The following is a 17,666-nucleotide window of genomic DNA, read 5'->3' as shown; positions in this document are numbered from 1 at the left end:
TGGTTATCGTGTTTTCAGTGGAATTACATTGCCACCATTTTAATTGCATTCTTCCTCTCAAAGGCGTTTATTGTACTGGGCTTGAATTTTACCCTGGAACTGACTAACGTAAGCCTGGTTGGGACAAGTGCCAAGGATGTGCCTAAAATATTAGGAAAAGCGAAGTCAGCCATTCTGCTTGTTCCTGAGGAAGCTGCCAATTCACAGGTCAGTAGACTGACTGCAGTGTAATTTTCTACCGCAGAAGGAAGGTACACTTCATTACAAAAGGCAGCCGCTATAAGAATTCAGTTTGCTCCTTAAAGTTTTCATCATTGCAACCAATTTAATGACCGACAAGACTGTTCCAGTTATTACTTGTACTGTATATTGTCTTTTCTCTGATACAAATTCATATAGAGATGTGTAAATGCAGTTTGAAAAGGTCTCTTCATCTATAAAATGTAAATAGCATAAATATGATGATTTACTTATACTTTTGTTTACATGAAGTGGAAGTTCTGAGACTTAGAGGAAAATAGCTAGTTCTGGACGATGTTATTCCTGTAAGTACAGCAGCCCCAAAGTAGATAAGAGCATGCATGCAGTATCATGTGCAAAAAGAAGTGGAGGTCATGCTGCGTTTTAGTGCAGTTGACAGTACCTTTGACTAATCACTGAGTGGGGAATTTTCCATTTGTCTGCTTTGTATGAGACAGAAAAAATATACTATACCTGTTCCAATATGGCATATGTGCTACAGTTCCCTTTTTATGTGGCAAGCAAAGACAACAGCATGCTGAGTTTTTGTCTCTTAAATTTTATTGAAGTCTTTATGTAATGATTTTAATTCTCTTGACACACTGTTTTGTCTTTCAATTTGGAATTGAACTTAATTCAAATGGTCTTTCTGTAAACATTGTTTACTACCATACATCCACTTATCATTTTAGAATGTGTGAATTATCTTTTCATTCCCATTTTTTGGTCAAAGAAAGAAAAGCACATCATACTATCAAGAATGTTTTTGTGAACAATGTAATGTGACAACAACTTACTTTCACTGGATAGACAAATAATACTTTATTTTAGACCTGTGTGTATCTGTATGGTACCACAGCCATTGCATGTGAGCATTAAGGGCAGGTTGGTTTGTTTTCCTTTTGAATGACAGACACAAAATGCTATAGTCAGTGTTTTCAGTACCAAAATGTCATTCATACTGGTTCCTTTTTTTCCCTGATATCTAATTCTCAGAAGTCTAAGATTTAGCAATGTTGAAGAGTTGTGAAGAAAGCATTTAGAGATATATATATACATATATATACACAAACATATATAGACATGTACATACATATATTTATATGCATGTGTAACTACTGTTAAGATGCCTACCTTACAAAATATAGTACTCTTTCATATATGTTATTGTCCGCTTTTATTCCATTTTCTATAACAAAATCCATTATGTTTCCACAGGTTGGCTTTGAATCTGTGATTTTACGACTTACAGACATTATAGCAGGGACAGGCCAGGCTGTCATCACCAGAAAAGGAGTTTATGGCTCTGTCATCGTGAGCTGGATCTCAGGATACCCAGCAGACCTGATCACTGACTTTGCTCAGTCAGGCAATATTACTCCTCTGTTTGGTGAGTAACAGTCTGAGGAAACAGCTACGAAAGTTGCATAAGTGATGATACCACCTTTTAGTTATATATACCTCTGTATGCTCTCTCTATTAATAAAGCGTCATTAGATTGAAATGGTATGGTCTAATTTTTAGCTATAAGGGATGTGTTCATTTTATAAGCAAAAAAACCCTTCAACTTCATAGATACATGTCTGGGAGGCAGGCACGATGCTGTGGCCATGAAGGACAGCTTCATATAGGAAAGACCCTTATCCAGTTTTCTTCTTCCTAAATGGAGTGGAATTGTGATTAAAGTCTGTACTTTAGCGCATTGCCAGATAAAAAGAGGATTCCTATTGGATTATTTTGACTTTTGCTCTCTCTCACTCTCTCTTTCCTTCAGGTACTGTTGCATTTTCCTCTGGTGAGCAAAGTAAAGTGATTTCATTTCAGGCCACTCCAAGCCTAAATAAATGTGAGTCATTTGCCATCACTTTAACAGCAGCGCACAGCAATGTGTCTGGTGGGGCTCGCCTGAGGTAAGGATGCTACTTGTATTTTTGAGTCGCACCAATGCCGTAAGAATTATGACCTGTGTACAGATACAAAACTTATACAAATCCCTGTTGTTGTTATTATAGGCAGCTAGTAACTTGTAGTCCATTCTTTGATAAATTTGTATAGCTTGTCTCAGGTGAGAACAAAGTGATCTAGATCTGACCTGTTCAGAACTGAGGCTTTTATCCAACTCCAGTCTATTTCATAGGTGCCTAGAATAACGGAGACAGTCAAGACAATGAAGATCAACAGTTTTAGCCGGGAAGCTGAAGACTGAAAGCAACTCTTAACAGTTTTCATTGGTGTCCCTAAAAATCCATATTTAGAAGGTCTTACATAACAAATTATTTATAATAAGAAAAATAAAACAAGAAATGTTCTGAAAATACCTAATTTATATAAACCTCCTTTTTATTTTTTAAAAAAACAAAACCATTACGTTTAATGTAGTTTTCCATCTCAGATAAGTTATCTGTTCTTCAAGCTATTTTATTTTCATTCATCCTTAGCCATTGATAGCTAGAAGTGGTATAAAAAGAATGGACATGGAGTAACACCACGTATGGAGAAAGGTTTTGGCTTCGCCATGTTACAATTACAGTGGCAAATCTGAAGGAAGTCAGGAGTGAAATGGATGGATAAATCCTGAGATTGAGCCCTTCTCCTGGGCTTGTCTGTCCTGTGGACTGGTGTCCTCAGAGCCCCTATTTACCCTGTGAATCAAGTACATTAAGTATGTGAGAATGACCTTTCCTAGAAAACTGAAGATGACATCCCATGGAGGGTAAAGGTGACTTTGAAGAGCTTTTGGCTCCCTTAGTGGTGGAAATGGTCTAGTTTTTTGACCAAAATCACTGTAATTTTAGTGCCATTTGATAGCCTCTAGCACTGAATAATAGGTCAGTTCTGCAGACAGGTATAAGACACAAGATTTAACGAAGAGTTTTGCCTCTATGCTTATTTTCTAATAAGAAAGGGATCTACTTAATATGAATGAAGTAGAGCTTAAGTTTATATTGATCACAGGGCTCAGATCTGGAAAAAAAATTCCTGTGAGGGGGCAGTTAGTATTTCAAAGCCCCACTGTAAGTTTTAAAATAACTTCCTCTCATTCTCTAGCTTCCTGGCTCTAACTGTAGATCTGTTAGGATCTGTCTATCCCTCAGTTTTCCTTTGAAATGGGAAGTTTGTTCTATAGATAAAACTGGTATTACTCGGGGTGGCTGTATTTGTAATGTATCTTCTTTCATTGTGTCCACAACGGAAAAACATCATACTTTCCTTTGCTTCTCCATTTTCTCAGGAAGACTTTATTTTATTTAAACTTTACTCTGTATCCTGTGCTGATTTGGGTGCATTGCATCTGAGGAGGGCTGTTCGATCCTATTATTACAAAGTCATTTTTCAGGCAATCATGTTACATCTTGCTTTGGTATGGTTGCTATTTCTTCCCTCTGCTATTAGACAGTTGTTTAATCCGCTTTCTTACAGCCATCATTGATTGTTCACTGGAAATTATTCTGCTTTAATGTTTTACTTTTCTTCACGCTTCGTATTTCCTCTGTCAACTTTGGTGTCTTTTCTGTTTCAGATCGGGTTTTACAACAGCTGAAATTGAGCCAATGGGGGTCTTCCAGTTTGCTCTTAACTCAAGGTCTGTTTCAGTTGAAGATGATGTTTGGGCAGTCACACTACATGTCCAAAGATTGTTTGGTTTTCAAAGTAATCTCACTAAATTGACATATCAGACCATTCCAGGAAGTGCCAAACCACTAGAGGACTTTGTAGCCATCTACAATGGAGAGCTTATGTTTTTACATTTTCAGACAAACGCTGTGATAGAAATATCAATAATTGATGACTCTGTCTCTGAAATTGAGGAATTTTTTTTTGTAAATTTGACTTGTGTGGAAATTTTGGATGTTCAACCTGTGAACCTTGCCTGGAGTCCACGTCTGAATCCAGCTTTCAGTGTTGCAACAGTTAATATCCTCGCTAATGATATTCTTCATGGAATACTAAGTTTGGGGCCAGAGTTTATTTATGTTGAAGAAGATGCCAACAACAGTACCCCCAACACAGCGATACTTCATATCAGAAGGACCAAGGGTTTTACTGCTGATGTTGAAGTAACCATTAAAACCTTTGGGGGAGTGAGTGCACAAAGTGAAGCAGATTCATATCATTTTATGAAGGATTTCCTTCCGTTTATGGAAGATCCAACTTCACTTGGGCAATGGAAGGGGAAGATTTTGAGGAACAGTCAGTCTCTTTGACTTTGCTGGATGGACAAAGAGAAAGCAGGGTGTCCATAAAGATTTTTGACGATGATGAGCCTGAAGGACAGGAATTGTTTTATGTTTTCCTCTCAAATCCTGAATATGGAGCTCAGATTGTAGAAGGAAAGGATGAATATGGATTTGCTGCTTTTGCAACAGTAATTATTGCAGGTAATATTATTTCCCTGGGAAAATTAATAACAGTAAATGACTATGTTTTCATAGCAATTTTCATGTAAAGATTGGCAATCTATTTGACGATAAGCAGGGTATTCTATTGTGAAATCTTGAGTTTTCCAGAGCAGAGGAAGCATCTAATGTACAAAGCTACTACGCGTCCCTTAGCAACGTAGCTCAAAATACATTTAGAGATTATGCTTCTCTCTGTTCTTGCCCTGTTTTACTCTTTAAGGGAAAAGACTAATCTTGAGTAGTTTTTATGTAGATCCAGTAGCATTGCAGGCATTTTAGATTTTTACTTTTGCCATTTTGTCACTTTTCCATACAATGGGGTTTGTGCAAAGTATCAGTCTCTATATTGACATTCAGCATGCACTGGTAAGTAAAGCCATTGCTACCTGTAAAGGAGAAATCCTTTAGTAACAAGATTTAATGGGGCACTGTGAAGACATTAGCTTCCCCTCATTAAACCTGGATTTTTTTTCCATACACTGCTGTTTTGCCAAAGATGTTTACATTCCCATGAGAACAGTGAAGTATTGTGCAGCTCCATACTTGCACACACGGAATTAAAGATGCAGAAGAAAAGCTGATGTGACAATTTGGAAAAATTAATGGGTTCAACAAGAGTATGAGTGGGACGAATAAGAAAGCTGTCCTTGGAAGCCCATCTTCATCCCATACCCTACTATATCTGCTTTCAAAAGTACTTATTCTACCGGTTAAAATAAAATTTAGAAATGCCAACATTTAAAGTTCTGGATAACTATGTAGTGTAAATTAAACCCAGAAATATTATAATAAATGTTCTCAAGGTGTCCCCAGATGATACTTTGTAGCATTGTTTTGATACCTATTTTAAATTTTTTTTAGTGGTTATTCACATGAAGGTTATAATTTAGTCTCAGCTTAACTTTCTTGCTTACTTTCATGGACTGTTTCCTCTATAGGAAGTGATCTCCAGAATGGCATTTTGGGATTTGTTCCAGAAGTACAAAGCGCTCTCGTACTTGATGAAGACTCGGAGAACAGAGAGGTGCTGCTGATTGTCACAAGGCAACCAAACAGGTGCAGGCAACAGCCGATTCGAATGTGCTTCCCACATGTTGTAACATGCTGTGTTGTTAACCACAGGAGCTGCTGTTAGTGGAAGAGTTTATCAAAGAGTTTTAAAATAAATCTGCCTTTCAGCTGCTTTAGTAACTTCTCAGAAGTTGATGAACTGGCTTTAAGTTGTGAATGTGATTAGGTCTGTCACTCTACTGTGATAAAGCAGACACAGGAAAAACAAGTATTTTCCAACTTACACTATAAGGCTACAAGTGTGAAAGATTTGCTTGAGTTAAAATATTTGCCCTGCTCGAGGTGTAATTCAAATTCTCAACTCCCCGTGTAGTACAATGTAGGTATGAATACTAAAATGAGCAATTAAGAAGGCACCTGAGTGTCAGCACTATGATAATGTTTTCGGTCACACAGACACTATATTTTTTCTAATTAGCACATATATATCTCTCTATATATCTATATGTTGCACATTGATGTGTACTTTTAATCAAATATGCTCAAGTACTTCACGTTCCTTAAACTTAGAGGAAAGACAAATCCTACCTGGTTTTCCAGGCGAACGGTCACTGTAGTATTAAGGAAGGTACACGGGCAACTCCCTTCCAAGAACCAGTGTCTCTTATGCAGCTAATGTCATGTTTTCTGAAATAAAAATTGAGAATAACCTAGCTCCGTGTAATTGCTTTATTTTCTTCCTGTGTGATGTTTTTGTGATCTAAACACATGTCAGGTGAAGGAATTTAAATTAAAAAAGAGAAGTTTTCATCCTACAGCAGTTTGTTCCCTGGTGATAAGCTTTGAATCATAACAGAAAACGTGTGTTACCTCCGTGGTTTATGTTTCCTAAAACAATAGTGATCTCCTTCGGTACATATATACTCTCGATTTGCTTATCGGGCTTTTGAAGAGGTGAAGATCTTTTGGCGTGTGACCTTTAATAAAACAGCTGTTGTCCTTCTGAAGGATGGCGTGAACTTGGAGAATGAACTTGTATCCGTGGTGGGATCCACTACCTGCATGGCAGGTCACACGTTGTACAACATCTCCATTGAACTAAAGCCTGAGAATGTAAGTAATTATTACTCATTTGTGTATAGCCCTGTGGTGTTGAATTGCAGCTTATCAAGACTGAAAAAACCCTCTGATCTGGAGGAAGTGATGTATGGGACACAGTCTGGAGATGGTAACTTGACATCTGCTCAGCTCCTCTGCAAATACATGTTTATTTACAGACTTGTGCTGCGTCCATGGTGACTGCTAAAAACTTGGGAAGATGAGTATTTAATTTGAAGAGTAAAATGCAGATCTTTTATAGAACCATAAGAAAAAAGAATGGAGTTATCTCAGTGAGATGTGTATTCATTTGCTGCATTCTTATCCTCCACACAGTAAATTTTTAATCAGTTAAAGGACTTCTTAGGGTGTTTTATAGAAAGCATATCCTGCAACTAATAACACCTCATTCTACAAAAAAAAAAAAAAAAAAAACGCTTTTATTGCAACAATTTTTACTGGAAACAAAAGGAAAAAATAATTTTGTTTGAACACTTGGTGCTTAGAACAGTCCCTTAAGAAAGGAAAGATTAATGTTTGTCATTCTTTCAGAGTGAAGAGTTTGAAATTTTCCGATAAACTATCTGAACCGTCAGGCTAGTGGCAAAGCTGAGGTCTGGGGAATGGAAGAAAGACAATATGAGAAGGTTTCTACAGTTTGTCTGACTACACTTTAGAAAACAATGCAAGATGTAGGATGTGGGAAACAATCATTTCCCACTAGGGAACTGTGTGCATTCCCTTAGCTCAGAGGGCTATTTTCCTTCTGCATCTTCGGATGTAATTTTTAAATTACAGAGCCAAGGAATAAAATATATGCATGAGTGGATCACAGGTGGCCTCGCTGAGCAAACTGGGATTTTGAACCTGTTTATTCCAGAGGAGTGTCTTCATTATTTAATGACAGCGGACTGGCAGCGTTAGAAACATGCATTTATACCACATGAAGCACAAGCGTGTGCCACTCAAACAGGTGCTAATGGAAGGTTAGTTCCCTGTGGCGCTACAGTGAATTTGTGCCTGTCATCCATTAGTCAAGATCATTCCATGTAAATAATTACTTGATGACTACTCGATTAAAAATATATGCTGTTTAGCCCCCCCAAATATTCTTTAATTCTTCTTCCAGTTCTTCTTCCATAAAATAGCTTATAAATTAGCAACAAATACATTATGAAATGATGAAGTAGTAAATGCATTCAATAGATATTTTACGTTTTTATGGCGTACGGTATGACATCTAGCTTTTAGAAAGTTTTTGCTTGGTCAGTTGCACTGACTTCATTTGCTAAGAGCTGGATCCTGCTTTCCTAGAATTACAGTAGAATTTCCAAAAATCCAGACCCGGAACAAAAATCTATACTTGAAATCGTCTTCAATTACCAACTTTTTTTTATAATGCTGTTGTCTTGTAAAGAACTATGGAGGTTTTTTTGCTGGTTTGCTGCTTCCTCAGTGCATCTAATAGGTTCGGATGCCATATTTCCAATTATTTATGGAATCTCAGGAATCGGATATCTATTTCTAAACATGTTATATCTGTAGTGTAGATAGAAAATCAAAGGTAGGGCAACACGTCATAGTATAATTTAATATTGCTACCTTATTTTCAATAAACAGGCATTCAGTTTGTAGAAATTCCTAGACTAATTCTTTGACATGTGAACGCTGAAATTCAATAGCCTGTATTTCCAGATATTCAAACCTGTGGTTAGCAGAGTTCAATATAAAAATACAGTCAATATTAACTGAAGATTCAAAACTGCATACTCACTCTTCTATGGAGTTTTTTACACAGGTAAGAAGGTGGGTACATGCCTTTTCATAAGGCAAAAAATAAGTGAAAGAGCAAATTCCTTACAAAATGTACAGCTGTGTAACTCCATAATCTGGAAAATTGAGCTCTTAAAGCATTTACCATCTTGTCTTATGGCAAATTGACGGTAACAATACGTGTAGTATACAAATAGCTGTTTTATTGCGGTAGAGTCCCATGCAAAAATTCACGATGGCATTATTGCACGTGGCATTGCTGCAACATTATTATTTTTAGGATATATTAATACTTCCTTGCACTTACTGCACATTTCAAGAGGCATGCTTATAGTGTTAGTATCCATTGTGCATACAAAATAATGCAAACTTTTTAAAAACAAATAATTAGTGGGTCTTATAATGACATGAAAATCATCCCTCCTTTACAGGTACCTGAATTTGAGACGTATTTTTTTGTTGAGCTTTATGCTCTAAGCACAGGAGCTGCATTGAACAGCAGTGCCAGATTTGCTTTTATAACCGTCCTTGAAAGCGACGCTCCTCGTGGTTTAGTGTATTTTGCTGTGGGATCTCGTTTTGCTGTGGCTCACAAGAAGACAACTTTAATCAGCCTGCAAGTGCATAGAGATTCTAGTACATCGGTCACCACAGTGGTCAGCTCCAGCATGCAGGTAAAGCGTCTGTTGCTGTTTTTATAATTTAACTTATTTTTTTGCTAGTAAATCGTTCATTCTGTAAAGTGAATCTGGCTGTAATTAGCATTTTTTTCAGGAAGCAGTCAAGCATTTGCTGGGCCCATACATTATAATTTTGTTTGTTTTCCACTAGTAAAAAGGCCTTGTTCACTCTTGTATTATCCAGAGTGATTTATTTCATAGTATCTTTCAGTTACCTCAAAGACAACGGGCAGGCAGGCATTAAATACATTTCTTTCTTTGTCCTAAAGTTCTTGAAATGCTCAAATTTTTGAGGCTTTTTTCTCTCAAATTAAGTTTTTATTATGTGTATGCCTGTCAAGATTCAGATGCCAACACACTTGCTGTTTTAGGTGAAAAATGTATTAATACACAGAGCACACTGAGGAAAAGAGAAGGAGCGCTTTCATCAGATTTTATTGCATTTTCTTGAAGTTCTAAACTAAAATTATCTGATTAAAAAATCTCACGTGCTTAAGCCTATTTTACCATCCCCTTTTATTTTTTTTGGTTATGTTTACAGCTGTAACATCAGACACTTCTAACTTGGGACCCTTTTATCTCTAAATGACTACCTCATTATTAACTGACAGATTATGAAGATTCTCCTTTAGCAGAAGTAACACAACTGCAAAAACATGATTCCTTCCTTGATTTCAACGTCAAGGAACAGGCTGCAAGAGGGGTGTAATTCCATCAACCTTTACAATAAAATGCTTTGCATTCTATTGCTGCATTGGATGCATATTTATTTCAACTGCATGGGATTACGTGATATTTCCATCCATTTCTTATAGCTGACCGGTGCAATTTTTGTTGAATTGCGTGATAACAAATTTTCACATTCTTTCCAGCCAAAAGTTCATTATAATTTAGATGTTAAATGGAGAAGAAATTGCTACTGTCCAGTGTATATTTAGGCTGAAATATAGGGAGCATTTCTTTACCTGTTTATAATTTTTATATAGCAACCCTTCTTCGGATATTTTTAGGTAATGAGTGTGCGTGACCACACACCAAATTATTGGTGCTCTTGGTACCTGTAGAATAAGAAGCCGTGGCAGACGGGAAACAGATGTTTATCTCATTTCTACAAAGGTTTCTTAAACAATGCTCTTGCCACTGGTGCTTTTATTACCACTTATTGCTCCATTTCCTAGTTCTCGATTGGAAGGGGTAAACAAAAGGAAACTTCTTACTGAAATTTGCACAGATGATGTGATTTTGTTCTAGAGCAATTTTGAAAGAGATACACACTGCATTGATCTACTAAGTTCTCTGAACTCAAAAAAAAATTCTGATTTATTCCATAAGTAAACTCTACTAATTAAAGCAAAATGTTTTCAAAAGCGGTCTAGTATTTCACAAATAAACATCTTTGCTTAATAGTCAGTATACAATCAGTTCTTACTAAATTAAGAAATACTATTGAATTTGAATAATAGCCCGGAATGTTAGTTTCCACTTAAGGAAAGTTTGTTATATTACGAGATATAATACCAGGGTTATGGCAACTGACAAAACCAGTAAGGATATGAAGAATCTGCAGACCTCGTGGAAGGTGAAAAGAGTGCTACTTCACAGAAGAAATGAGGCCCTATAGCATTCCTAGGTATCTTTACTGGGACTAAAAATATCATGAACTGATATTAATTTGGGCACAGGTTTCCAGAGTGGTTTATTTTTTTCCTTTTGTTTAGTTTTTATGTATCTGTAATGCCTGCCTGTACCCTGAACCGAGGGAATTTCATGCTACAGACCTAAACTTACATTGTGCCCTCTGGAATTCACCTTACAGATGTGCTAACGTTTCTGTAACATCTGTTCACCCAGAAAAAGCTTTGTGATTTTTGTTTTGCAAAAGAACGAGAGGGATCCTGTACACTATGGACAATATATATAATTCTTTCCCTGGGTAGTCAGTGATGACAGGTGACAGATTGCTACTTCAGGGAGATATTTCATTTAAGGTAATTGTTATATAATTCTGAACTGCATTTTGAAAGAAGGTTTCTTTTTTTACACACTTAAATTTTACCTATTTACAACAGGAGTTCTACAGCAGCTGTTTTTGAACGATTGTATCTATCATAATGTTACCCCAAACTCTTCTGATTTGTTTTAAGGAGCTACGGAAACCTGAACCTATTGGCCGGACCTTCATCTCTCCAGCTGTGGCAGGACAAGATTTTGCCAGATCTGAGGGTTTATTGACTTTTGAACCTGGACAGAGAAATATGTTCCTGGATGTGACCCTGACTCCAAAGACAGGATCTTTAAACCCATTTCCAAAGCGTTTCCAGGTTGTACTTTCTAATCCCACAGGCGATGCCAGGGCAGATGACGTGTATGGCATTGCTAAGGTCACCATTGTGTCAGATTTGGACTCCTTGCCAGCTTGGGGGCTCATTGATCAACTCCATCAGCCTCTTGATGACACCATCTTACACAGGGTCCTCCAGAATCTGAATGTCAAAGTGGCTACAGAAACCACAGAAGAGCAGCTTACTGCTGTGATGCATATAATAGATAAGGTAAACCTTTCCTGCTCTTTCTTGAATGACCAATGACTTTAATAAGAGTAAAATAACACACAGGCCTGTGATAAGATCAAGGACAGCATCCACAGCAGGGACCCAGGGACCCAGGGACACAGACAAAGGTAAAAATAGAAGCTGTGAAGTCCCAGTCGTGGAAGACGTTTGCCTGCTACAAGTTAGGATGGTGGCCGGCAATCAACAATCAAATAGGTTGAAAAGAACAACTGGTATTGATTTTGTGTATGTACCTATAGCACGATGTTTTGTGCTGTGCCACATTTTCCCTTTGGTGCCACGCTTTCACAGAGCTTGTTACGATTTCTTGATTCTCAGGGCATATCTTTGTTGGTTTTAGCCCTGGCACAAGGCAGTGAGGCTCAGGGTTCACAGAATCACAGATTCACAGAATGTCAGGGGTTGGAGGGCCCTGGAAAGCTCATCCAGTGCAATCCCCCCATGGAGCAGGAACACCCAGATGAGGTTACACAGGAAGGTGTCCAGGCGGGTTGGAATGTCTGCAGAGAAGGAGACTCCACAAGCTCCCTGGGCAGCCTGGGCCAGGCTCTGCCACCCTCACCGGGAACAAGTTTCTTCCCAAATTTAAGCAGAACCTCCAAAACTCCTGTGTTCCAGTTTGTACCCATTACCCCTTGTCCTACCATTGGTTGTCACCGAGAAGAGCCTGGCTCCATCCTCCTGACGCTCCCCCTTTCCATATTGATCCCCATGAATGAGTCACCCCTCAGTGTCCTCTTGTCCAGCTCCAGAGCCCCAGCTCCCTCAGCCTTTCCTCACACGGGAGATTCTCCACTCCCTTCAGCATCTTGGTGGCTGCGCTGGACTCCCTCCAGCAGTTCCCTGTCCTGCTGGAACTGAGGGGCCACAACTGGACACAAGATTCCAGGTGTGGTCTCCCCAGGGCAGAGTAGAGGGGCAGGAGAACCTCTCTGACCTACTGACCACCCCCTTCTAACCCACCCCAGGTACCATTGGCCTTCCTGGCCACAAGGGCCCAGTGCTGGCTCATGGTCATCCTGCTGTCCCCAGGACCCCCAGGTCCCTTTCCCCTACACTGCTCTCTGATAGGTTGTTCTTATCTTCACATTTGAATACAGTCAACACACCAGCAAGTCCTACCAGGACCAGCTGGAGTCTTCTGCTGTTGTCTTAACCAGGCCTGCATATTCTTTTCCTTTTTTTTCCCTCTGCATTATCTCTGGCAATCGGGCTGGCAAGTACCTGAGCACTTCAGCATTGCCCTGAGTTCTGTGAAAACCCTGGGACTAGTTTTGTGGCTTCCTGGCTCTTCTGGACTTGTGGAGCAATGCAAAATGCATCTGGAAAGTGTTTAAATGTGGAGCTGGAAAATGTTTAAATACCTAGACACAAAACAGTATAAAAATATTAAGGAAGAATAATTCATTTGTGACTGTTGCCATTTTGACACAGAAATCATATCAAGAATCCTCAGGGCGCAACGATCTTTGACTTGCGAAGGAATGAAAAGTCCCACATGGTTTCTTTAATAAATCCACATTAGTAAGGATATCTTTGTGTAGTTTTGACATAGACTGCACCTGATGCCTTGGCCGCAGTGATCAAGAAATGAAAAATATGCTGAACTTTCAGAATGAACACTGGGATAAATGTTCGTTTTATGAGGAAATGTTACAAGCAGACTTGTGTGCATAAAATGTTCGATTTCTTCTCCTCCCTGTAGGTGACAGATGTTGGTGAGAAACAGTTACTCACTGATAAAAATAGAAGCCTTTTCTATGAGATACTCTGCACCCTGGCTAGCCCAAAACGCGACGACACACGAGGATATAGCCTGCTTGCTGCGGTGACCGGGAAATTTGCCTTTTCCCTGTTGACAGCGGTAATGTGTGGGTCACCGGGAGAAAGGTAAGTAACCTTGAATTCAAAATACGTTTTGAAAATACCAGAAAGCTAATACAGTAAAAATGTAAATGACATTTTTTAGAAAAGGGACTTGTTACCTGTATGAAAACGTGTTGCACTCTGTCGGAATCTTACAAAGCTCTAAGAGCTGGTGTCACAAATGCGGGGTAGCTCTGAGAGTAGAAGTCAGGAGATCTGGGATGTATTAAGTCACCATTAGCTTAAATATTGCTTAGAAAAGGATTAATTAATCTTGCTAAGAAAATAACGTAATTATATGATGGAGAGCTATGCTGTAAGATGTAGGTGACAGTAAGTAACCCAAAATTTCTACTGGCGTTCTGTGTACATGGTTTTGCTCACTTGAACATTATTTAGAATTGCCTGAAAGCAACTCATAGTTTTTACATGTAGTTTCAAATTCCTAGTTTTTTCTGCAAGTGCATCATAACCTATGGCCAGGCTAATGGGCAGGGAAAATAGATGACTGCAGAAACAAATGACAGTTTTATGACGCAAACACTTTTCAACAGTGGGTTTCTCCCACTGTGAACCTATTAAAAAACTGGTAGTTGAATCTAGAATTAAAAAATACCTTTTTTCTTTACTCCCGTCAGGTGAAAATCAGCATGCTTTAGATTTCTTTCTCAGTTTCTTTTGGAGATGTAACTTTCTGTGACATTGCATAAGTTATAGGGGTTAAGATGCCCATCTCAGCCAAAAGACAGTAAATGGCATAAATAACAGTGCTCTCTGGAACAGTGTCCAGAACTTGAAAGTTCAAATTCCTTATTGCAAGTTTTTTGTGTCATCTCTTGGGAATAAGAGCTAGATCATCCATTTTAATGCTTCTCCTTGTTAGTGACTCTTCTCTACATCAAGTTATAAAGATGAATATTATGATAACCTGTTTTACCATGGGATGGTTTTTCTTACAGATCATAGTGAGCAAAATCCAGAGGAGAAATGGAGAAGCCAAAATACATCATAATTCCGCCCCTCCTTTTTTCACAGAAACGGAAGCTGTCTTTTTATTAAATGTAATAAAGCCTAAAATGATGAAGGAATAAAATATTAATTACGCATACATTTTAGAGTAATTATGTGAAGCATAGTGAAAGTTCAGTTCCACTTACCAGCCCTGTTGCTTTTCCTCTTCAACAGAGGTAAAAATAGCCTTGACAGCTGCCCGTACATTGCAATAATGGCTCACAACTGGTTTCCTTAGCAAATCAACGGACACAGATTTGATGGAAAAGATGGAGATTTTATTCAAGTACCTGAACATTTGTTAAAGGTCTCTGTTGTGTTATCCCCTCTTCAAGAAGAGAGCTGTGAATCTGTACAGATCACAGAATATAGCAGTCAGCAGTGGTTCCTTACTGGAGACAAAGAGCTTGCCTTGAAGAACAAGGTTTGAAGATAATGCAATTTATTTTTTCAATAAATTAATTTATATATTACTCGAACCATCTTAAATGTCTTTAAAATGATGTGAGCGTTTTAGTGTGTTTGTGATTAAAATGAGCACTGACTGTTGAATTTTAATATTAAGTTTGTGTTTATGTTGTGTGTATTGTTTCAGGCTTTTTCTATGAGTTTGAAGGGTCGGAGTTCATACCCTTTGAAAGATAACAATGAAGTTGTTTATCGGATTTATGCTACAGGAAGTCGGATTGTTCCACAAAAGTCTCTATGTCTCCTCTGGAGCCAAGCTGATGAAAGGTTGTTTTATTAATCTGTTCAGTTTTCCAGTTTCTACCATGTGTATTTGTATAAAATCCCATCAAGTCCGATCAGATCGCCTGCAAGTACGAAATTGATCTATTTCTTATCCATCTTTTTCCCTTAACTTTTCTGGCCTTTGTACCAGCACGTAAAACATTCTGTATAATAAAATGTGTAGTTATTCTAACTTAGAGATTTCTCAGACTTCTACTATTGATTTTTTTCATTACAGTACTGTTTAGTTTACGTAATGATGTGTTGGGCAATGCTGAGAGGCCATAAATTCCAGAATGGCATCACTTCATTAATATTAGCGTCTTTTGTACTCTTTACAGTTGTTATCAGACAACATTTTGAGTCCATTCTTACAAAGAATTAAACCTGCGTCTCTGGTATTGCTTCAAGTCACTGAAACAGAATATTCCTTATTTGCTAATATCCAGAATTTGGGCATAACTTTTGACGATGATCTCTGTAGGGCTCTTACTTTTTGACAGAAAAGCCATCTCCTGGTAGTTTTTAATATTGCTGCTGCTAGCTTGACTTGATGTATCCTGGTTTTCAGAAGTGGTGAACTGCTGATCACTTTCCATTCTTATTGCTACTCACACCATTGCAAGCGATGTGCTAAAGTTTTCCGTGTATTCCCTTCAATGCCCTATTATTTGATTTGCCTATTTCTTTCCTGTTCACACAGTATAAATGAAATTAGAGAGAGTTACATTCTATATCCTGCAGACAACTAGTTAGTTTAGATATGATTTCATTAGATGGTCTGGATTCTATCAGTCTGTCACTGATATAAACTATTCAGGAAGGAGATGCAGCAGAATTTACCTGCATACTCTCCTTTTATCTAGACATTGTATCACAGAACAATGTGGTTTCCACTAGAAATGGCTTAGAATGTCACCTGTAGTATCCTTTTCCAAAATTTTCAGCAATACTGAAGGAGAACATGTATTTTAGTTTCAAAACAGCAAACAGCAAGTGTTCTTCAGAATGGGCTAAAGCACTGTGCAAGTATAAGCAACACACTAGTTAAAAATTCAGATGGGACTGTGAATCTTGTGTAAGTTTTAAAACATGGCCACAAAAAAAATTTCTAGCAGAAAAACAAAGTTCATTACTATATACTTATATTTTTTTAATAATATATTTTTTAAAAGCTGTTTTAATTTCATGTAAATATGCTATTCTAAAAACTGCACATGAAAGATGTGCAATAGATGAAGATAAACTGATGCAGTAGTTTAGAAAACCCGGTGTTTTCAGAGATACAACAATTTTCAAGCCTGTTTACCGTGTGAATTAGACAAGTCGATTTCCAGCTTTGTGAACATTTTGTTTTGCAGCTGGCTGTCCGAAAGCGGGTTCTGCAAAGTGGTTGACGACACATCAGACTATGTGGAATGCTCTTGTTCTCATACGTCCATTTATGCAGTTTATGCCCAAACAGATAACTTGTCTTCATACAACGAGGCTTTTTTTCCTTCTGGATTCATCTGCATTTCAGGTCAGTTATGTAAAACAGTTTTCTCATTAATAACAACTGATGAGCAGTAAGACTGATTTTTAACCATTTTAGTAACTGATAACAATCTGTTTATATAGATGGGTATTGGAGGAATGTCAACTAACTTCATGATATTTTAGTTGCCATCTGATCCAATATTTGTACAGTGACAAATTTTGCCACTGAAAAGAAAACAAAAGTCCAGCAAAGAAATGTGGTTTTTTTGTGAACCTTTACTTAACCATATAAGAGAGAAATACATCATTCATTTAAGGAAAGAAACTTAAAAATCCAAAATTCACCTGCGTGCGGGATTAAAGTAAATTTTCCTTCTGGCGTTGATAGTCACTGTGCAAGGAGGAACCTCAGAGCAGGGGGGTCACTGAGAAAACCAGCTAAATGACTTCTTAATTTGACCTTAGGGCCCTTAAATGAGGTTTTGGGTCTGCTTCTTGTGAGGTTTGTAGCTTCTATACTAGATCATCAGTGTGTGAGTAACAAAAACAGTGCAAGCAGCTAAATCTCTTATTGATCCCCTCAACTAGAAGAAATAAAGACCTGCATACCTTCAGTGTTGGTTTTTTACTGTAGTCATCTGTGTGTCCAGTGGGGTTTGTGACACACACACTGTCCAGGAGGGTTTTGTGACACACACAGAGTCCAATGCTGTTTGTGACTCACATGCTGTCCAATGGGGTTTGTGAACACACACGCTGTCCAATGGGGTTTGTGAACACACACGCTGTCCAATGGGGATTGT

This window comes from Nesoenas mayeri, assembly GCF_963082525.1.
Source record: "Nesoenas mayeri genome assembly, chromosome: 12".
Classification (NCBI taxonomy): domain Eukaryota; kingdom Metazoa; phylum Chordata; class Aves; order Columbiformes; family Columbidae; genus Nesoenas; species Nesoenas mayeri.
This window is presented reverse-complemented; position numbering follows the sequence as displayed.